The sequence below is a fragment of the Ascaphus truei genome, unplaced genomic scaffold, assembly GCF_040206685.1.
Source record: "Ascaphus truei isolate aAscTru1 unplaced genomic scaffold, aAscTru1.hap1 HAP1_SCAFFOLD_1214, whole genome shotgun sequence".
NCBI lineage: Eukaryota > Metazoa > Chordata > Amphibia > Anura > Ascaphidae > Ascaphus > Ascaphus truei.
In genome coordinates, this window is record NW_027454085.1 from 46,751 (window position 1) to 69,888 (window position 23,138).

Sequence of the window (23,138 nt, forward strand, 5' to 3'; positions counted from 1 at the left end):
TGTCCGCAGCGAAGTGAGATTTCAGCCCCCAAACGTCTGTAATATTAATGCAATGTCTTACTTTTGTTGCAGTGAACACTGAAGAGACGGATCTACTACAACACTGTACAGGATGAGCATACGCTACAAGCAGCAAAATGATCTTGCAGTTGACAGTATGTTGTTCTGGTAATGTGCACAATTATTATTTATGGGCTACACACCACAGTGCTGGACATATTCTGTTAACTTCAACTCTACTCCTAACATGGAGATGTCTTCCTGGTGTTACTGATTCAGTACATCATATGCACAGTGTGGTTATGATATGATGGATTGATTTAATGAACCCACCAACCAATGATGACATCTGCATCATCTTCTGTAAAGTGCAGCTACAGCATGATATTATCAGCATTTGGTGCGGTATAATCAGAGGTATCTATGTGCTTTTGTGCCTGTTTTAAGTCCTCCAGCTTAACGCCCCTACACCTCCCACTACACAGGCATACTTACTTATGCATACACTGACATCTGGCATACCTACACACACCCCAGGGCCACTTCCTTCCCCTGATGTCAGGGAGAGGATGGGCATGCAGAGTGCAGTAAGTCTCCACGTTACTCTGGCCAACAGTCTTGGCCTACCTCCAGCATCTGTCACCCACAACATCTGTTCCCTCCTTGTAAAGTGCTGAACTATCTCACCTGGGTCAGTGCTATAGCTGATCACAGTGCCCGATCAGGATGTCACTGTGACAGGCAGCAGTGCAGATTGACCGGTCAATCAATGCAGTGCCGCAACATATGCACTAAATGAGATTTCCGTGCCCCCAGTCAGGTTACTCCCTGGGCAGTGACCCTGCTCACACCCTCCCCTAGTTCCACCTCTGATCACAATTATCTCTCTTGGAGAGTGTAGCAAATTGGAGTTGGGGGAATCTCACCTCTGCCATGCATGGTCACAATCTGGGCACAGGACCCAAATAGTGGGCAATGTGGCACTTCTTACAGTAGAGAATAAGTAACTTTATTCTTTACTTGTGTATTAAGGACCTTATTTGCATTAAATTCAGTCCACATGGGACCAAGACTTTCTGGCTTACTGAACAAAGTGGAATTGTTTCGTAGAGGGTGGAGAATTGTATTTTATCTGAAATTACCCCCTCTGCACAAAATACAAACAATTATACCCATACAAGTACCTTGTGGAAGTTGTTGCCCTCTATCTTCCTGTGGTCTCTCCCTGTTTCTCACCGTGCCTCCTCCCATTTCCTTGCACCTCTGCGTCTCCGCATATATCCCTATACTCAGAGCCGGCTCCGGTCAGTGACATGGGATGCCCAAATATGAGCATACCCATATATGGGCATCCATGCCACTGACCGGAGCCCGCTCTGTTGCGGATATGGAGAGAGACTGGGAGATTTACATCCCCTTATAATTCATATGGTGCATAGTACCGGCACGTATTGTTTTACCGGTACTGTGTACCTTCCTACTTTCACACTGGTACAGTATATGCTGCAGTGGGACTGAGAGGGATATATTGGTAACACATAGTCATTGTTGGGGGAATTCAATCCATTTTGAAAATAGTAATGAAATGTTTTTTACTTTTCTTTTTTTTCAGTAATGAAGAATGAAACATTTCTGTTAAAATTGAATTGGAGGTGAACTGGATTCATCATCAACTCTGCACCAGTGTGAATTGATGTTCTTTAATGTTCTGATAAGGTACATGCAACATCTCTTCCTCAACCCCTGCACCACTCTCTGCCTCTTGCCTCTCTCTCTCCACCTCCCTGCTAAGCGTATTAACCCATCTAATGTAATCCACATTCCATGTCTCACTTTACTCTTCACTTCTCACGTGCCCTCTGGAATGACTGCTCTCTGACTAACAAGGTCTATTTGTACATGACCTCTTCTGCTCTCATCCACCACCTCTCATTCCCCTCACCCCTGTCCTACTCGATACCTCAGCTTAATTGAACTCTCTCCTCTGACATCTACCCTTATCTCTAACCTCTCCTCACTTTCTGCTTAAACTAACTATCTTGTTAACTTTTACAATGCTATCATCTCCTCCTCCCTCCTCCTCCTTCCTCCTCCGTCCTCCATTATATATATACCCCTTCTAGGCTCTGACACTCTCATCCCTCTAAGGCCATGATTATCATGGGCACATGCTTGGTCGTCCACAGTGCGTGCGAGCGATGCAGAGCCGCCTCGGACCTCAGTGCAGGGATTGCTGCATACCCCCAGCATCTGTCACCCACAAACAATACACACACTAATACTTCCCACAATACACACTATAATACCTCCTCAATACTAATCTCCCCAATAATATTATAGCTCCAAACACAATATACACAACACCCTTACACAAGATACACAATCTAGTACTCTCCTCTGCACCTCTACACACAATATAATACTCCCACACACACAATATACACACTACCCTCCTACCCCCATAAAATACAACCAATAATACACACACACTTTGTGGATGTTGGGACCAGCTCCCGGCATGCACCAGTGAAAGAGAGAGGCCCGCAGAAGCTCGGAAGAACTCCCTCCATCCGTGCCTTCCTCCGTTTCACATCTTCTCCCTGTCTCTCTCCCTCCCTTTCCTTGCATCTCCCTGCGTCTTTACGTATACCCAGTCAGTGACGGCTCTGGTCACGTGATGCCTTAATATGGGCTTATCCATATATGTTCATCCACGTCACTAATGTGATGCCCGCACTGTTGCGGAGCTGGTACTTACGACGGGCACTTATTGTTTTATCAGTACTGCGTACCTGACTCTACCGGCCTACTTTCAACACTAGTACAATATGTGCTTCACTACGAGTGAGTGGGGAATATTGGCATCACACAGTCACTGTTGAATATGCCATTCAATCCATTTTGAAAATAGTAATGCAATGTGGTTTTGTTTTGTTTGCTTTTTGCAGTAATGAAGAATGGAAAAGTTATATTAAAATTAAATTGGAGGGGGACTAGATTCAGCATTTCATCATGAACTCTGCACTTGTGAGAATTTAACTTCTTGAATACCCTGACAGGTACACGCAACATTAAGACTATAATCTGCTGTGCAAGCTTTCGTGCTATACCTCCCCCTCAGGTTTTGATTTATACATTTGCTCCCTCAATTCATGTCCTCTAATATTTGAAAGCTCTCTCCTAGCATTTTCTCTTTACCACAGAACGTCATCCCAATGTAACCTCTCTCTTGTTCTTTCTGCTTGCTGTTTCCTCACTCCTCTGTTAAACTTTTCTAATTTCTCTAACTTCCACACTCCTGCTTTTATCCACATGTTCTCCTCTTTCCTTCCCCTACCTTTGCATGTGTCTACACACTGCACCATTTGTACAGACCTCTATTGCAGCTATTTCTGCACTGCTCAATGAAAAGCACTCTTTAATATCCTATTCTCTGCGCCCCCTCTTTTGGCGCCTCCTCTCTCTGCGCCCCCTCTCTCTGCGCCTATCTGTCTCATTCTCTCTACGTCCCTCTCTCTCTACATAGAGCTATCTCTGTCTCTCTCTACACCTATCTCTGTGTCTCCTTCTATGTTTGCTGATGTGTGGGATATCTCTTATAATCTTGAACCTGCTCATATACACATCGGGCCTCCCTGCCTCTGCCTCCCTGCTAAGAGTGTTAACCTATCTAATGTAATCCACATTCCTTTCCTTACTTTTCTCTTCCCTTCTCCTATCCCATCTGGAATGTCCGTTCTCTGACTAACAAGGCTCTAGTTGTACATGACCTCTTCTGCTCTCATCATTCACAATCAGTCATTCCCCTCACCCCATCTTACCTGTCCCACTGATTTGCCTCTGCTTAATTAAACTCTCCTCTGACATCTACTCTAACCTCTTGCTCTCTCTCTCTTTCCGCTTAAACTAACAATCTTATTAACTCTTACAATGCTATCCTCCTATCTATATGCCCCCTCTAGGCTCTGACACACTTGTCCCTCTAGCCCACACCCTTGGCTAAATTCCCAAACATGTTCATCACACTTCCACTCGCTGTTCTTAATGCCTATGAAGGAAATCACACAATTGATATTTGATTTTTCTACAGTAAAAATGTCTCCAGTCCTGTATAAAGCTGCTCTCTGGGGCCAAACCACACTACTTTTTTTTCACATTCATCAACACTCAAATTTAATTTACGCTGTCTTTTTTTCCCTGTATTTGACTCCCTCCACTAACCTTCTCCTCACACTTGCCATCCTTCCTTCACTTCTCCTCAAGCATTTGACTACTTCAGAGGCAAGGTGGATGCCACCCACAAGGAGATTCCTTCTGTCCCTTCCCCCTTCTCTCCTTCTACCTAATTCTCCTTCTGCATTTGACTCCTTTTCTTCTCTTACAGAGCTGGAAGCTAATCATCTTCTCTTCTCCCTCTACCACATGCCCTCTAGATCGTATCCCCTCACACCTTACTGCATCTCTTAGTCCCCACTCTCACCCACATCTTCAATTCCTCCCTATTCTCTGGCTCTTTACCCTCTTACTTTAAGCCTGTAGTGGTCACCCTTTTCTCAGAAACAACCTACACCCTATGTGCCTTACTAACTACCGCCCTGTATCCCTCCTGCTGTTTGTCTCCTAATTGCTAGAATGTCAACATTCTTAAATCACATTCCCTCCTGGATCCTTTACAACCTGCCTTTCGTACAGCTCGTTCTACAGACTGTGCTTAAAGCAAATTCCCAAGGTCACTTTTCCCTACTAATCCTACTTGATCTATCTGCTGCGTTTGATGCTCTCAATCACTCTCCTCCTTCATATTCTAAACTCTCTCTTGGTATCCGTAACACAGTTCTATCCTGGTTTTCATCATAACTTTCCTGTCACACATTCTCCATCTCTGTTGCTAACATGTCTTCGTCTTCTATTGATCTGTCTGTGGGTATACATCAGGGCTCTGTTCTGAGATCTCTCTTTCTCTCTACATACTATCATTTGGTGACCTCATCAACTCTTTGTGACAATCCTATAAATAACAAATACAAATATCAGGTCATGGGAATAAGTGATTTGGACATAAAAGTAACATTTCGGAAGTGTGGACAACTAATACATCTTGTAGATTGCCTTTTCAGTGTGATGTCATTGATTCAGTAGATTGTGTGCAGACCAGGACTGCAGTACAGTGTCACTCACATGGATGACTTGCGTGGTAGAAGCTCAAGAACAAGGATGTCAAACTCCAGTCCTCGAGGGCAGCAAACAGGCCAGGTTTTCAGGATATCCCTACTGAAAACCTGGCCTGTTTGGGACCCTCGAGGACTGGAGTTTGACATGCATGCTCTAGAAGGAGCACAGCTGTGGGTGGGAGGTGGATTTGCTTTGCATCAAATGGTTTGGAGCAAGGTTTATTGTATGTATTATCATAATAACAATGCAATGCTTAACTTTTATTTCAGGTGGGATGACTGCAGAACAGAAGTGAATATTGAAGCCATGTGTTCCTTTTCTTGCAAAAGAGAAAATTTGAAGGACAGTTGAAGAGAAGGAAAATTACTACACAGAGACAGATAAGCAATGTGTATATTTCTCATTTACCATTTAGTATTTGTCGTTTTATTGACTCCACACAATCCGGCTGCTACGGGTTTCACATTGAATATTTTCATCTCTACTCTACCCCTTCCTGTGATCTGAACCATGCAAGTTTTCGTTGATTCAATACATCATGAGTAGAGGGTGGCTACAGTATGAAGTAAAGACCCAAGGACCACATCTACTACCATTCATAACAAGAACATGTGCAGTAGCGCACAGCTGCAGTTCTATGTGATTGTTATGAAAGGTTGAGGTGGTTCAATTCTATGAATCTGGAGTGGGATGGATCCTGTTTGCATCATATGGTTTCATCTAGGCCAGTAGATTATATAACTCTCAGTACAGGTTACACATGGCATCAGTATTAGTGATTTAAAGAGGAGGAAAGCTTCAATGTGGAGAACAAAGCCAAGTAATGTTGAAGTTACTCCTTTTACCATTTACTTGGTCAGTCTGTACTGTCTACTCCCCACACAGCTGCTAAGGATCTTCCATTTTAAATACTTTCACCTCCTATTCTGCACTGCTTTGCTGCCCATTATTCAGAGATGCGTTCCAGTCATGTTTACCACTCTGAATCTCTCTGCAGTCATTGGTTCAGCACATCATGGGTAGAGCATGGCTACAGATACAGCAAGCTATTATTATTTTACCGGCTGATCATCCATAATATTGCATTAAAACATAGAATATCACTTAATTTCCAAAAGATTCAGTGATGCTGATAATGCAGAATCTCACAACATTTCCCATCATAATGCCATAATGCACCAGTGGGAGAAATAATCCTTGCTATATCTGTACATTGTGTGACGTATTACCTCCATGACCATTGAGAGCAAGTACATCTTCTGTATAGAGCGGCTGTGTTATGATGCAGTTATTGATCATCATTGACATAATCACAAGAATCTTATGCAAAGGGAAATTGTCCGCAGCGAAGTGAGATTTCAGCCCCCAAACGTCTGTAATATTAATGCAATGTCTTACTTTTGTTGCAGTGAACACTGAAGAGACGGATCTACTACAACACTGTACAGGATGAGCATACGCTACAAGCAGCAAAATGATCTTGCAGTTGACAGTATGTTGTTCTGGTAATGTGCACAATTATTATTTATGGGCTACACACCACAGTGCTGGACATATTCTGTTAACTTCAACTCTACTCCTAACATGGAGATGTCTTCCTGGTGTTACTGATTCAGTACATCATATGCACAGTGTGGTTATGATATGATGGATTGATTTAATGAACCCACCAACCAATGATGACATCTGCATCATCTTCTGTAAAGTGCAGCTACAGCATGATATTATCAGCATTTGGTGCGGTATAATCAGAGGTATCTATGTGCTTTTGTGCCTGTTTTAAGTCCTCCAGCTTAACGCCCCTACACCTCCCACTACACAGGCATACTTACTTATGCATACACTGACATCTGGCATACCTACACACACCCCAGGGCCACTTCCTTCCCCTGATGTCAGGGAGAGGATGGGCATGCAGAGTGCAGTAAGTCTCCACGTTACTCTGGCCAACAGTCTTGGCCTACCTCCAGCATCTGTCACCCACAACATCTGTTCCCTCCTTGTAAAGTGCTGAACTATCTCACCTGGGTCAGTGCTATAGCTGATCACAGTGCCCGATCAGGATGTCACTGTGACAGGCAGCAGTGCAGATTGACCGGTCAATCAATGCAGTGCCGCAACATATGCACTAAATGAGATTTCCGTGCCCCCAGTCAGGTTACTCCCTGGGCAGTGACCCTGCTCACACCCTCCCCTAGTTCCACCTCTGATCACAATTATCTCTCTTGGAGAGTGTAGCAAATTGGAGTTGGGGGAATCTCACCTCTGCCATGCATGGTCACAATCTGGGCACAGGACCCAAATAGTGGGCAATGTGGCACTTCTTACAGTAGAGAATAAGTAACTTTATTCTTTACTTGTGTATTAAGGACCTTCTTTGCATTAAATTCAGTCCACATGGGACCAAGACTTTCTGGCTTACTGAACAAAGTGGAATTGTTTCGTAGAGGGTGGAGAATTGTATTTTATCTGAAATTACCCCCTCTGCACAAAATACAAACAATTATACCCATACAAGTACCTTGTGGAAGTTGTTGCCCTCTATCTTCCTGTGGTCTCTCCCTGTTTCTCACCGTGCCTCCTCCCATTTCCTTGCACCTCTGCGTCTCCGCATATATCCCTATACTCAGAGCCGGCTCCGGTCAGTGACATGGGATGCCCAAATATGAGCATACCCATATATGGGCATCCATGCCACTGACCGGAGCCCGCTCTGTTGCGGATATGGAGAGAGACTGGGAGATTTACATCCCCTTATAATTCATATGGTGCATAGTACCGGCACGTATTGTTTTACCGGTACAGTGTACCTTCTTACTTTCACACTGGTACAGTATGTGCTGCAGTGGGACTGAGAGGGATATATTGGTAACACATAGTCATTGGTGGGGGAATTCAATCCATTTTGAAAATAGTAATGCATTGTTTTTTACTTTTTTTTTTGCAGTAATGAAGAATGAAAAAGTTCTGTTAAAATTGAATTGGACGTGAACTGGATTCAGCATTTCATCATCAACTCTGCACCAGTGTGAATTGACGTTCTTTAATGTTCTGACAAGGTACATGCAACATCTCTTCCTCTACCCCTACACCACCCTCTGCCTCTTGACTCTCTCTCCACCTCCCAGCTAAGCGTATTAACCCATCTAATGTAATCCACATTCCTTGTCTCACTTTACTCTTCCCTTCTCACGTGCCCTCTGGAATGTCCACCACTTCTCATTCCCCTCACCCCTGTCCTACTCGATACCTCAGCTTAATTGAACTCTCTCCTCTGACATCTACCCTTATCTCTAACCTCTCCTCACTTTCTGCTTAAACTAACTATCTTGTTAACTCTTACAATGCTATCATCTCCTCCTCCCTCCTCCTCCATCATCTATATGCCCCTTCTAGGCTCTGACACACTCATCCCTCTAAGGCCGTGATTATCATGGGCACACGCTTGGTCGTCCACAGTGCGTGCGAGCGATGCAGGGCCTCCCCGTCGCCTCGGACCTCAGTGCAGGGATTGCTGGAGCGACAGGCATGCGCTAACTTTGCCTTCTATTGCGTGCTTACTATAGACGCAGCCTAACCCATGCATTGGTTAAATTCACAAGCACGCTCTCATCACACTTCATCACATCACACTGCTGCTCTTAACACCTATGGAGGAAATCTCACAGTCTGATTTTCTACACTAAACCTTTGTCCTGTTCTGTAAAACTCTGCTCCTTTTTTTAAGGTCAAACACTACTTTTTCCTCACTCATCAACACTCCAATTTCATTCACACTGTCTTCTATGTATTTGAGTCCCACCACTGACTTTCTCCTCCCACTTAACATCCATCCTTTATTTCTCCTCAAGCCTTTGCTCACTTGAGGCAAGGTGGATGCCATCCACAAGTAGATTCGTTCTCTCCCTTCCCCCTCTCTCTTTTTCTATCTAGATCTCATTGCACTCTTGACTCCTTTTCTCCTGTCACAAAGCTGGAACCTGATCTTCTCTTCTCCCTCTACCACATGCCCTCTCAATCCTATATTCTCACTCTCACCCACATCTTCAATTCCTCCATATCCTTTGGCTCTTTCAACTCTTCCTTTTAAGCATGCAGTGGTCACCCCTATTCTCAAAAATAACCTTGACCTTGTGTGAGTTTCTAACTATCGCCCTGTATCCTTCCTACCATTTGCCTCCTAATTGCTAGAACGTCTTGTGATCTCCCGTTTGATCAACATTCTTAAATCACATGCTCCTCTGGGCCCTTCACAATCTGCCTTTCCCAATGTAACCAATTATGTACATAAAGAAAATTCCCAAGGTCCATTTTACTTACTAATCCTGCTTGATCTCTCTTCTGCTTTTGATACTGTCAATCACTCTTCTCATTCATATTCTAAACTCTTTCTTCGTATCCGCAGCAAACTTATATCCTGGTTTTCATCATACTTCTCCATCACACATTCTCCATCTCTGTTGCTAACGTGTCTTTGTCTCCTGTTGTTTTGTCTGTTGGTATACCTCAGGACTCTGTTCTGGGACCTCTCTCACTACATACTATCACTAGTTGACCTTATCAACTATTTTGGCCCTTGATATCATCTCTATGCAGATGATACACACACCTATCCACCCTACCGTCACTCCTGCAATTTAGTTCCTAGTTTCGGGTTGCCTCCTGGCTATATCCTCCATGGATGACACTCTTCTGCCTTAAACCTAATGTCTAAAACTGAGCTCCTCATATTTCCCCCTAAATCTGGCCTAATATCACCTTTCTCCATCGCAGTAAACAGTACTACCATCATCCTGTCATGAAAGCACATTGCCTAGGAGTAACATTTGACTCTTCCCTTTCCATCTTCATTCACGACACTGGCTAAAGTTTGTCGATTCTTTCTCTGTAATATTTCCAAGATTTGCCCTTTTCTCTGTCAATCTACTGCTAAAACGCCAATGCATGCCCTTATCGTATGGGTTAACATACTGCTAACAGGGCTCCCTGCTTCACAACTTTCTCATTTGCAATCTATCCAAAACTCTGCTGCTTGAATAATTTCCCTTTCTCCCACAACAGTATCTGCTCATCTCCTCCTCCTCCTTAAATCCCTCTCCTTGCTTCCCATCAAGTTTCAGATCACCTACAAAGTTCTCCTCCTTACCTTTTTGTTAAGGTTCTCTATTAGTGGTGTACCGAGTACCCGGCGTTACCCGACACATTTCCATCTACCCGGACATTACTCGAAACCGGCCACTGAGAAGTGGACTTGGCCGGGTAATACCCGGCGTCGGGTAATGTCAGGGCAGCTGGAAATAATCTTTTATACTTACCTTTCCTAAGACATCTAGGATCAGCAGCAGCAGTCCTCTGATGTTGGCAGCATCAGAGGTGTCTTCACCTGGCGGGGGGAGCTGCAGGAATCACTTCCACAGCACCGAAGCAGGTAAGCTGTGTCTGTGAGCCTGCAGCTCCCCCGCCGGCTGAAGACACCACAGATGCTGCCACCGTCACAGGACTGCTGCTGATCCTAGATGTCACCGCCACCCGGAAGGTAAGTGCCAAACCGTGTACCCGACCGGGTAGAACCTTTCATTTTGGCCGGGTACCCGTTACCCATTTTTTTATAGTTGAGGACCCAGTCCAACACTATTCTCTATTCATCTGCTCCTTCCTACATATCATCTTTGGTCTCGTTATGCCCTTCCTCGTCTCCTAAGCTCTACTAATAACTGTCTCCATTATACTTCTTACACCTCTACTGCGCACTCGCTCTCTTGCCTGAAACCCTTTCCCATCAATTTACCTGTGAAACTCACACACACTCAGTATATGCCAACATACCCTCTTCCACCCACATTTAAGATCAACCTTAAAATTCACAACTTAAATGAAGCATTTCAATAGCTTTTACTCGTTGCTACTGTCACTCATTCAGTCACTAACTATTGTTCCCAAGAAGTGCTTTATACTACAAGTACCCACCATTAAGGACAAGCATTGTCATCTACTGCACTTGTTCCCCCACCTGTTGTCTCTCTGTAAGTCTCCTTACATTTCTCTTAGATTGTAAACTACCCAGGACAGGGATTTACTTTCCTATTGTCTGTTTTTGTTTGTTGAACTTATTGTATAATAATTTCCTGTACTTTTTGGTCTCTCTTGTAAAGCGCTGAGTACACAATGGGTGGTATATAAATAGAGATATTTGCAGAGTCTAGAGACAAGGCACACGTGTATAGGTAGCTACAGTTTATCCGGGACCGTATGCATCCTTGAAGTGCCTGTCCCAGTTATTTTCTATTGATTGCAATGTAGGAGTGTCTGTCCTGTCTTATTTTTTTTATTATTATTATTATTATTATTATTATATATACAAAGATATATACAAAGATTGTTTCCTGTCGTTAGCATGACATTGTGTGACACAGTGTGATGTCATTGATTCAGTAGATTGTGTGCAGACCGGGACTGCAGTACAGTTTCACTGACATGAAAACTTGTGTGGTAGAAGCTCTAGAAGGAGCACAGCTGTGGGAGGGAGGTGGATTTGCTTTGTATCACATGGTTTGGAGCAAGGTTCATTGTATGTATCGTCAATAATAATTATAATAATAATAATGCAATGCTTAACTTTTTTATTTCAAGAGGAAAGACTGCAGAACAGAAGTGAATATTGAAGCCATGTGTTCATTTTCTTGCAAAATAGAAAATTGAAGGACAGTTGAAGAGGAGGAAAATGACTACACAGAGACAGATAAGCAATGTGTATATTTCTCATTTAGTATTTGTCGTTTTATTGACTCCAAAAAATCCGGCTGCTAAGGGTTTCGCATTGGACATATTCACCTCTACTCCACCCCTTCCTGTGATCTGTACCATGCAGATTTTTGTTGATTCAATACATCATGAATAGAGTGTGGCTACAGTATGAAGTACTGACCCAAGGACCACATCTACTACCATTCATAACAAGAACATGTGCAGTAGCGCACTGCTGCAGTTCTATGTTATTGCTATGAAAGGTTGAGGTGGTGCAATCATATGAATCTTGAGTGGGAGGGATCCTGTTTGCATCATTTAATTTGATCTAGGCCAGTAGAGTATATAACTCTCAGTACAGGTTACATATGGCATCAGTATTAGTGATTTAAAGAACAGAAAAACAGGAGTGGAGAACAAAACCAAGTAATGTTGAAGTTACTACTTTTTACTATTTACTTGGTCAGTCTGTACTGTCTACTCCCCACACAGCTGCTAAGGGTTTCCATTTGAGATACATTCACCTTCTACTCTGCACTACTGTGCTACCCTCTATTCAGAGATGAGTTCAAGTCATGTTTACCACTCTAAATCGCTCTGCAGTCATTGATTCAGCACATCATGGGTAGAGCATGGCTATAGATACAGCAAGCTTTATTTTACCCTAATATTGCATTAAAAAATAGAATATCACTCAGTTTCCTACAGATTTACTGATGCTGATAATGCAGAATCTCACCCTCCCATCATAATACACCAGAGGAAGAAATAATCCTTGCTATATATGTACATTGTGTGACATATTGCCTCCATGACCATTGATGGCAAATACATATTCTGTATAGAGCAGCTGTGTTATGATGTAGTTGTTATTGATCATCATTGAGATATAATCACAAGAATCTTATGCAAAGGGAAACTGTCATTAGCATAGTGGGATTTCAGCCCCCAAACTTCTGTAATATTAATGCAATGTCTTACTTTTATTGCAGTGAACACCGAAGAGACGGATCTACTACAACACTGCACAGGACAAGAGTATACACTACAAGCAGCAAAATGATCATGCAGTTGACAATATGTTGTTCTGGTAATGTGCACAATTATTATGTATGGGCTCCACACCACAGTGCTGGACATATTTTGTTAACTTCAACACTACCCCTACCATGGAGATGTCTTCCTGTGATTGGTGTTACTGATTCAGTACATCATATGCACAGTGTGGCTATTATATGATGGATTGATTTAATGAACCCACCAAACACTGATGACATCTGTATCATCTTCTGTAAAGTGCATCTACAGCAGGATATTATCAGCATTTGGGGTGATATAATCAGAGGCATCTATGTGCTTTTGTGCTGGGTAAAGTCCTCCAGCTGAACCGCCCCCCGCCCCCCACCCCCCTACACCTCCTGCCACACAGGCAAACTTACTTACACACACACAGCACACTTACTTATGCACACTGACACTTGGCATACCTACACACACACACCCCACAGCCACTGGCATGCATGCAGAGTCCTGGGCATGCAGGATGGGCATGCAGAGTACAGAATATCTCCACCTTGCTCTGGCCCGTACTCTTGGCCTACCCCCAGCATCTGTCACCCACAACCTCTGTTCCCTCCCTGTAAATTGCTGCACTAACACACCTTGGTCAGCGCTGCAACCGATCACAGCACCGGATCATGTCACTGTGATAGGAAGCAGTGCTAATTGACCGGTCAATCAATGCCACGTGGCAACATACGCACCAAAAGAGATTTCCATGCCCCCTGACAGGCTACTCCCTGGGCAGTGACCCTGCTCATCTTCCACCTCTGATCACAATATTCTCTCTTGGAGAGTGTAGCAAATTGGAGTTGGGGGAATTTCACCTCTGCAGTACATGTAGAGTCCTGTATGCAGAGTACAGAAAGTCTCCACCTTAGTCTGGCCCGTACTCTTGGCCTACCCACAGCATCTGTCACCCACAAATAATACATACACTAATACTCCCCACAATACACACTTTAATACCTCCTCAATAATAATCTCCCCAATAATATTATAGTCTTAAACACAATATACACAATACCCCCTAACACAAGATACCCAATCTAACACTCTCCTCTGCACCTCAACATAATATACACACTATAATACCCTACACACAATATAATACTCCCACACACACACAATATACACACTATCCTCCTACCGCCATAAAACACAACCAATAATACACACACACTTTGTGGATGTTGGGACCAGCTCCTTGCATGCACCAGTGAAAGAGAGAGGCCTGCCATCCGTGCCTCCCTCCGTTTCCCATCTTCTCCCTGTCTCTCTCCCTCCCTTTCTTTGCATCTCCCTGCATCTTTGCGTATACCCAGTCAGTGACGGCTCCGGTCACGTGATGCCTTAATATGGGCTTATCCATATATCTGTTGCAGAGATGGAGAGAGACCTGGAGATTTTACATTTCCTTATAATTCATATTGGTACTTAGTACGGGCACTTATTGTTTTATCAGTACTGGGTACCTGACCGTACTGGCCTACGAGTGAGAAGGCAATATTGGCATCACACAGTTACTGTTGAATATGTCATTCAATCCATTTTGAAAATAGTAATGCAATGTGGTTTTGTTTTGTTTGCTTTTTGCAGTAATGAAGAATGAAAAAGTTATATTAAAATTAAATTGGAGGGGAACTGGATTCAGCATTTCTTCATGAACTCTGCACTTGTGAGCATTGACCTTCTTGAGTGCCCTGACAGGTACACGCAACTTTAAGACTATAATCTTCATCAACTGCTGTGCAAGCTTTCGTGCTATACCTCCCCCTCCGGTTTTGATTTATACATTTGCTCTCTCAATTCATGTCCTCTAATATCTGGAGGCTCTCTCCTAGCATTTCTCTCTACCACAGCACGTCATCCCAATGTAACCTCTCTCTTGTTCTTTCTGTTTACTGTTTCCTCACTCCTCTGTAAAACTTTTCTAATTTCTCTAACTTCCACACTCCTGCTTTTATCCACATGTTCTATACACTTTCCTTCCCCTACCTTTGCATGTGTCTACACAAAGCACCATTTGTACAGACCTCTATTGCAGCTATTTCTGCACTGCTCAATGAAATGCACTCCTGCACATCCTATTCTCTTCCACCTTCCCTCATTCTCTACGCCCCCCTCTCAAAGCCCCCTCTCTCTATGTCTCCTCTCTCTACGCCTATCTGTCTCATTCTCTTGACGCCCTTCTCTCTCTACATATCCCTATCTCTGTCTCTCTCTACACCTATCTCTGTGTCTCCTTCTATGCTCGCTGATGTTGGGGGATATCTCTTATAATCTTGGACCGGCTCATATACACATCAGGCCTCCCTACTAAGAGTGTTAACCTATCTAATGTAATCCACATTCCTTTCCTTACTTTTCTCTTCCCTTCTCCTGTGCCCTCTGGAATGTCCACTCTTACTAACAAGGCTCTAGTTGTACATAACCTCTTCTGCTCTCATCAGTCACAATCAGTCATTCCCCTCACCGCATCTTACCTGTCCCACTGATTTGCCTCTGCTTAATTAAACTCTCCTCTGACATCTACTCTAACCTCTCTTCTCTCTTCTCTCTCTTTCTTTCTGCTTAAACTAACAATCTTATTAACTCTTACAATGCTATCCTCCTATCTATATGCCCCCTATAGGCTCTGACACACTCATCCCTCTAACCCACACCTTTGGCTAAATTCCCAAACACACTCATCACACTTCCACTCGCTGTTCTTAATACCTACGGAGGAAATCTCACACTTTGTTTGATTTTTCTACAGTAAAAATGTCTCCTGTCCTGTATAAAGCTGCTCTCTAGGGCTAAATACACTACTTTTTTCCACACTCATCAACACTCAAATTTAATTTACGCTGTTTTTTTTCTCTGTATTTGACTCCCTCCACTGACCTTCTCCTCCCACTTGCCATCCTTCCTTCACTTCTCCTCAAGCATTTGACTACTTCAGAGGCAAGGTGGATGCCACCCAAAAGGAGATTCCTTCTGTCCCTTCCCCCTTCTCTCCTTCTACCCAAATCTCCTTCTGCACTTGACTCCTTTTCTTCTCTTACAGAGCTGGAAGCTAATCATCTTCTATTCTCCCTCTACCACATGCCCTCTAGATCGTATCCCCTCACACCTTACTGCATCTCTTAGTCCCCACTCTCACCCACATCTTCAATTTCTCCCTATTCTCTGGATTTTTGCCCTCTTACTTTAAGCCTGTAGCGGTCACCCTTTTGTCAGAAACAAACTACACCCTATGTGCCTTACTAACTACCGCTCTGTATCCCTCATGCTGTTTGCCTTCTAATTGCTAGTGTCAACATTCTTAAATCACATGCCCTCCTGGATCCTTTACAACCTGCCTTTCGTACAGCACGTTCTACAGACTGTGCTTAAAGCTAATTCCCAAGGTTTTTCCCTACTAATCCTACTTGATCTATCGGCTGCGTTTGATGCTCTCAATCACTCTCCTCCTTCATATTCTAAACTCTCTCTTGGTATCAGTAACAAAGTTCTATCCTGGTTTTCATCATAACTTTCCTGTCACACATTCTCCATCTCTGTTGCTAACATGTCTTCGTCTTCTATTGATTTGTCTGTGGGTATACATCAGGGCTCTGTTCTGAGATCTCTCTTTCTCTCTACATACTATCATTTGGTGACTTCATCAATGCTTTTGGCCTTAGATATAATCTCTATGCGGATGATACACACACAAATCTATCCACCCCTGTTCTCACTCCTGCAATCCAGTCCCTACTCTTGGGTTGTCTCCTGGCTATATGCTCATGGATGGCACTCCACTGCCTTAAACTTAATGTCTAACACTGGGCTCATATTATCCCCTTTCTCCATCACAGTAAACAGTACTACCATCTATCTTGTCATCAAACATGTTGCATAGGAGTAACATTTGGCTCTTCAATTCCATCTCCATTCACATGCACGGCTATGGGTAAAATGTGTTGCCTCTTTCTCTGTAATATTGCCAAGATCTTCCCTTTCCCCTCTCAACCTACTGCTAAAACTCCAATGTATACTGTTATCCTATAGGTTATTTTAACATACTACTAACAGGCCTCCATGCTTCACAACTTTCTCCTATGCAAAACTCTGCTGCTTGAATTATCTCACTTTCTCCCACAACAGTCTCTGCTCATCTCCTTAAATCCCTGTCCTGGCATCCCATCAAGTTTTTGTATCACCTACAAAGTTCTCCTCCTTACATTTTTGTTAAGGCTCTCCATTAATCTGCTCCTTCTTGCATATCATCTTTGATCTCTCGTTATGCCCTTGCTTGTCTCTTGCACTATAACCATAACTGTCTCCTGTAAACTTCTTTCACCTCTACTGTTCTCTCACTTGCCTGAAACCATTTTCCATCACTGCACCGTACATGTGAAACTTCCTCACACTCAGTATATGCCAACATAACCTCTTCCACCCACATGTAAGACCAATCTTAAAATTCACGACTTAAATCAAGCATTTAAAAAACTTTGACTCGTGGCTACTGTCCCACACCCACAGTCACTGCTAACAACTATTGTTCCCAAGATGTGCTTTCTACTAATTGTACCCACCATTAAGGACAAGCATTGTCATCTACTGCACTTCTTCCCCCAACTGCTGCCTCTCTTTAAGTCTTCTAACATTTCTATTAGATTGTAAAGTTCCCAGGGCAAGGATTTACTTTCCTATAATCTGTTTTTATTTGTCGCACTTATTTTTTAATTATTTTTCCCCTCTCCCCTAATGATATACATATAGGTTTTCCTGTCATTTGCATGACAGAGTTATTATGGTTAACTATTGCATCATGTAGACTGCCTTTTCAGTGTGATGTAATTGATTCAGTACTTTGTGTGCAGACTGTGACTGCAGTACAGTGTCACGAACATTAATGACTTGTGTGGTAGAAGCTCTAGAAGGAACACAGCTATGGGAGGGAGGTGGATTTACTTTGGATCACATGGTTTGGCGCAAGGTTCATTGTATGTATGATCATAACCATGCAATGCTTAACTTTTATCTCAGGAGGGAAGAACAGTGAATATTGAAGCCATGTGTTTCTTTTCTGTCAGAAGAGAAATTTTGAAAGACAGTTGAAGAGGAGGAAAATGACTACACAGAGACAGATAAGCAATGTGTATATTTCTCATTTAGTATTTGTCGTTTTGTTGACTCCACACAATCCAGCTGCTAAGGGTTTCGCATTGGACATATTCCCCTCTACTCTACCCTTCCTGTGATCTGTACCATGCAGGTTTTTGTTGATTCAATACATCATGAGTAGAGTGTGGCTGCTGTATGAAGTATTGACCCAAGGACCACATCTACTACCATTCATAACAAGAACATGTGCAGTAGCGCACTGCTGTAGTTCTATGTGTTTTATTAAAGGTTGAAGTGGTGCAATCATATGAATCTGGAGTGGGATGAATCCTGTTTGCATCATATGGTTTCATCTAGGCCAGTAGAGTATATCTCTCAGTACAGGTTACACATGGCATCAGTAGTAGTGATTTAAAGAACAGAAAAAACAAGAGAAACTTCAATGTTGATAACAAAGCCAAGTAATGTTGAAGATACTCCTTTAACTATTTATTTGATCAGTCTGTACTGTCTACTCCCCACACAGCTACTAAGTCTTCCATTTGAGATACATTCACCTCCTACTCTGCACTGCTGTTCTGTCCTCTATTCAGAGATGAGTTCCAGTTATGTTTACCACTCTGAATCACTCTGCAGTCATTGATTCAGCACATCATGGGTAGAGCATGGCTACAGATACAGTAAGCTTTATTTTACCGGCTGATCATCCATAATATTGCATTAAAACATAGAATATTACTCAGTTTCCAAAAGATTCAGTGATGCTAATAATGCAGAATCTTACAACACATCCCATCATAATGCACCAGAGGAAGAAATAATCCTTGCTACACTACCGACACGTTTTATTGAAGCACGGCTAGCACCGCAAGCCGGGGGATGCCCCGGCGTGCTAGCCGCACTCCCTCAGCGTGCCGCGCATCACCGATGCACGGTCACGCGTCATCGGGTGCCTGCGCCCCCTGCACGCGCGTCCAGGGCTCCCCGAGGGAGCACTGGTGTCCCGCGATGTGGGGGACAGCGGCAGGGGGTTCCGGGGGACCCGACGGACCCGGCAGCGGAAGGGAGAAAGCCCCGATCGGAGGGCGCTCCTCCGCTGCTTCGGCGTGCGCCCGGCACCCTCCGGCGCGCGCCAGGTTACTGCTGCGGCCAAGAACGGGCAAATGCTCGAATAAACTCGGCCGCAGCAGTATAACTGTACATTGTGTGACGTTTGGCCTCCATGACCATTGATAGCAAATACATATTTTGTATTGAGCGGCTGTGTTATGATGTAGTTGTTATTGATCATCATTGAGATATAATCACAAGAATCTTATGCAAAGGGAAAATGTCTGCAGCATAGTGGGATTTCAGCTCCCAAACTTCTGTAATATTAATGCAATGTCTTACTTTTATTGCAGTGAACACTGAAGAGACGGATCTACGACAACACTGCACAGGACAAGAGCAAACACTACAAGCAGCAAAATGATCTTGCAGTTGCAAGTATGTTCTGTAATGTGCACAATTATTATTTATGGGCTACACACCACAGTGCTGGACATATTCTGTTAACTTCTACCCCTACCATGGAGATGTCTTCCTGTGATTGATTCAGTACATCATATGCACAGTGTGGCTATGATATGATGGATGGATTTAATGAACCCACCACCCACTGACATCTGCATCATCTTCTGTAAAGTGCAGCAGGATATTATCAGCATTTGGGGTGGTATAATCTAGGGCATCTATGTGCTTTTGTGTCTGGATAAGTTCCTCCAGCTGAACCACCCCCCTATACCTGCCACACAGGCATACTTACAGAGCACACTTACTTATGCACACTGACACTTGGAATACACACACACACACACACACAGACACTGTCATGCATGCAGTGTCCTGTATGCAGAGTACAGAAAGTCTCCACCTTACTCTGGCCCGTACTCATGGCCTATCCCCAGCATCTGTCATCCACAACCTCTGTTCCCTCCCTGTAAAGTGCTGCACTAACACACCTGGGTCAGCGCTGCAGCTGATCACAGTGCCGGATCATGATGTCAATGGGATAGGCAGCAGAGCTGATTGACAAGTCAATCAATGCAGCTCCGCAATATATGCACCAAAAGAGATTTCTGTACCCCCTGTCAGGCTACTCCCTGGGCAGCGACCCTTCTCACCCCTCTCATTCCACCTCTGATCACAATAATCTCTCTTGGAGTGTGTAGCAAATTGGAGTTGGGGGAATCTCACCTCTGTAGTGCATGGTCACAATCTGGGCACTGTACCCAAATATTGGGCAATGTGGCACGTCTTACAGTAGAGAATAGAATAAGTAACTATATTCTTTACTTGTGTATTAAGGAACTTATTTGCAATAAAAATTCAGTCCACCTGGGACCAAGACTTTCTGGTTTTCTGAACAAAGTGGAATTGTTTTCCTATAATTTTATATTCTCTGAAATGTAACATCACAATAAAGTACTCCTATTTTTTTCCTTTGTGCTTTTTTATGGACTATTCCTTTATGTATTTCACTTAATGGGACTAATTACCTTACGATTAGATTTCACTTGTATTTTCTTGGGTTACTCTTTGGAATTTCTCTCTGTGTTCATTTATACTATCTTATTTAGAGCAGTCTTTGCCATTGGACCCCATTTCTTGCCAGAGAGATCTGTAACACAGAGTATTGAAGAGAGTACAGAACAGTGGTGAAGTAGATTTTTATGCTTCTAGGCAGCCTCCCTTCTCACCATGTATTCTGCCCCCGACGGTCTCTTGCACTGCTCCCTCCTACACCCACTCTCCTCACTCTTCCCTCCCCTCCCCGCTATCACTCAATGACCCCCTCTCATTCAATCCTGCTCCCTTACTCCCCCCTCACTCATTCTTCCTTCTGCACACACAATCCTCCCGAATATCACTCCCAAACAACACACACACTAATTCTCCCCACAATACACACTATAATACCTCCTTGTGACGATAGCTTCCACAGGCTTATTAATATTACACAAAAATAATTGGGTTTGAACTGAACGAGGCTTAAGATATAATAAATTGTATTTATTCCTTAGAATATAGGTGAACACAACAGATAATACAGTAACGAACAAGAAGTACACTTACTTAAGGGTTGGGGAATGAGAAGTATGATGTAGCATTTCTTTCAGCAGTGAGGAAATCATTCAGGTGATATCAGGTAACCATATCAGCAAACGAAGACAAAGGATATATGGGTGGACAGCAGTTTATAAACCATTCTCCTTCTATTCTTAACCTTAAGCACAGGGGATTGGTTTACAATTACCTCCAGCCACTCACTAACGTGGGAAAGCATTCTGACCCATGCCCCCCTGCTAGTTGGCACATGCGCAGTAGAACTCTGGGGGTCTCATTTCTGAAGCCCCACATTTACGTCAGGAATGCCAGACAGTCTACCATTTGGAGTTCTGGCAGGAAAACCTTTGTTGAAAGGTGTTAACTGGAACACTTAAGACCTGCCCTGGTTTGGGCTTCGGATAAACAGTGAGGGTGATAAAACTCTTTGAACAGCACTTAAATCCTAGACATAGCGGCGTCCCCAGGGCCATCTGCTACCTTATGGCCCAAAAGAATCTCTTCTGGGTCTTTGTCCATACCTTAAGATACACTATTAAGCATAAAACATAAACGTATTAAAATATCCGGTTCCGTTAGGTTTAGCAGGTCCAAACTTCCCAGTTCGCATTGCCAGAACTGGGACACCATATGGTCCAAAAAGCGACTTGCTACGACCTAAGAAACCGGAGTTACACCAATGCACATTAAATCATTTTAATACAAAAATCTCCATTGAAAAAGAAATCTCAGCTTTTCACTAAATCCCCATTGAAAACAACGGGCAGCTCCGCCATAGACTTTCAATGGTAAATCGCCGCCATTGAAGTCAATGGGGGTTTTCTGCCATTGAAGTTTATGGGAAAAGTCCCGAACTTCAAGGGGGTCCATACTCCGTCGGGTTGGTCCAAGCGGGTCAAGGATGGTTCTGCAGCGATGCCGGAGCAGTGGCTACAGATACCCCAAACCCTGATCCGTTGAACCCTCCGGAACCGGAGATATGGATTCCTAAAATTCAGCATTTCTCACTTAGTCATTTTTCTGAGCCGTTTCTGCCGCCGCCGGCAAAGCCTATGGCGCGACCCGCTCTATCTGGTTCGACCCTTATCGGGGGTCCAGGATTCGGGGACCCGGTGGTGGTCGAGTGGGGGGACGCTTAGGAACTAGGGGCAAAAATAATTTTATCCCTAGGTGCCCTAAAACAGTTTATTTCCCCGCTAATTGACGTTGAACTTGACCCAGTGATTTTAGCTCTTTTGAAGGACATTGTATCCGCTTTGCGGTTTGCGGTCTGGACGGCAGCCAACTAGGTTACCTCGAGGCATCTCCATTGAAGTCAATGAGCCCATTGACTTTCAATGGGAAACCGCCGCTCTCCCTCTCGGACGCCACCTGCTGGTCACTACAGGAAACAGGACGAAAACAGCACAAATTCCTATTGAAATGCATTGAGCCCTAATGGCGGCCAATGGGGACCTGCAAAATGGTGCCCGAAAAGGCGGGAAACTTACACAAAGAGCTATAATCATTAAAGAATTATTAACCCTTGTGCTCCCGGATGGATTCTAGTGTGTGTGTGATGCAAACACTGAGTAACCAGACATTACAATGGAACAGGGGAAAATACATTTACATGTCATAACAAGGGTTACATCACATTTCTGGACCTCAGCCCAGTTAACCCCTTGTCTCCCTGGTGCGGTCAGGGGTGGCCAAATGGGGTGCAACCCCTTTAATACCGGGCCACCCCCTCTCTCCCTCTACACCTCCCCTTCTTAATGCGTGTCCTGTGGCCCACTGGCCCTGACGGGGAGTGGGGCACTGCTGGCACCATTAATGAATTCAGTCTCAGAGGGATAGTCCTGGCGTGAAAGTCCATCAGCATTGCTGTTTTCACTACCCTTTTTGTGCTGAATGGTGAATTCAAATTCTTGCAAAGCCAAGCTCCATCTCAGCAGTTTGGCATTTTCCCCTGA

At 43.7% G+C, this 23,138-nt stretch overlaps 1 long non-coding RNA gene across 14 annotated transcripts in view; it reads left to right on the top strand.

Annotated features, from left to right (window-relative positions):
- The window catches only part of LOC142475406 (uncharacterized), a 51,676-nt gene extending 31,118 nt beyond the window's left edge, over positions 1 to 20,558 (top strand). For 5 of the 14 annotated variants that reach the window (XR_012790928.1, XR_012790929.1, XR_012790923.1 and 2 more), the window contains 11 exons: positions 73 to 168; positions 1,613 to 1,716; positions 2,949 to 3,059; positions 5,442 to 5,561; positions 6,582 to 6,677; positions 8,120 to 8,231; positions 11,803 to 11,922; positions 12,909 to 13,006; positions 14,575 to 14,685; positions 17,998 to 18,109; positions 18,602 to 19,439. This is a non-coding gene — a long non-coding RNA (uncharacterized LOC142475406). Of the gene's footprint in view, positions 1 to 72; positions 169 to 1,612; positions 1,717 to 2,948; positions 3,060 to 5,441; positions 5,562 to 6,581; positions 6,678 to 8,119; positions 8,232 to 11,802; positions 11,923 to 12,908; positions 13,007 to 14,574; positions 14,686 to 17,997; positions 18,110 to 18,601; positions 19,443 to 19,478 lie in introns of those variants that run through there. The other 9 variants (XR_012790926.1, XR_012790933.1, XR_012790924.1 and 6 more) reach the window with 8 other exon arrangements.
- Positions 20,559 to 23,138: the final 2,580 nt, after the last annotated feature.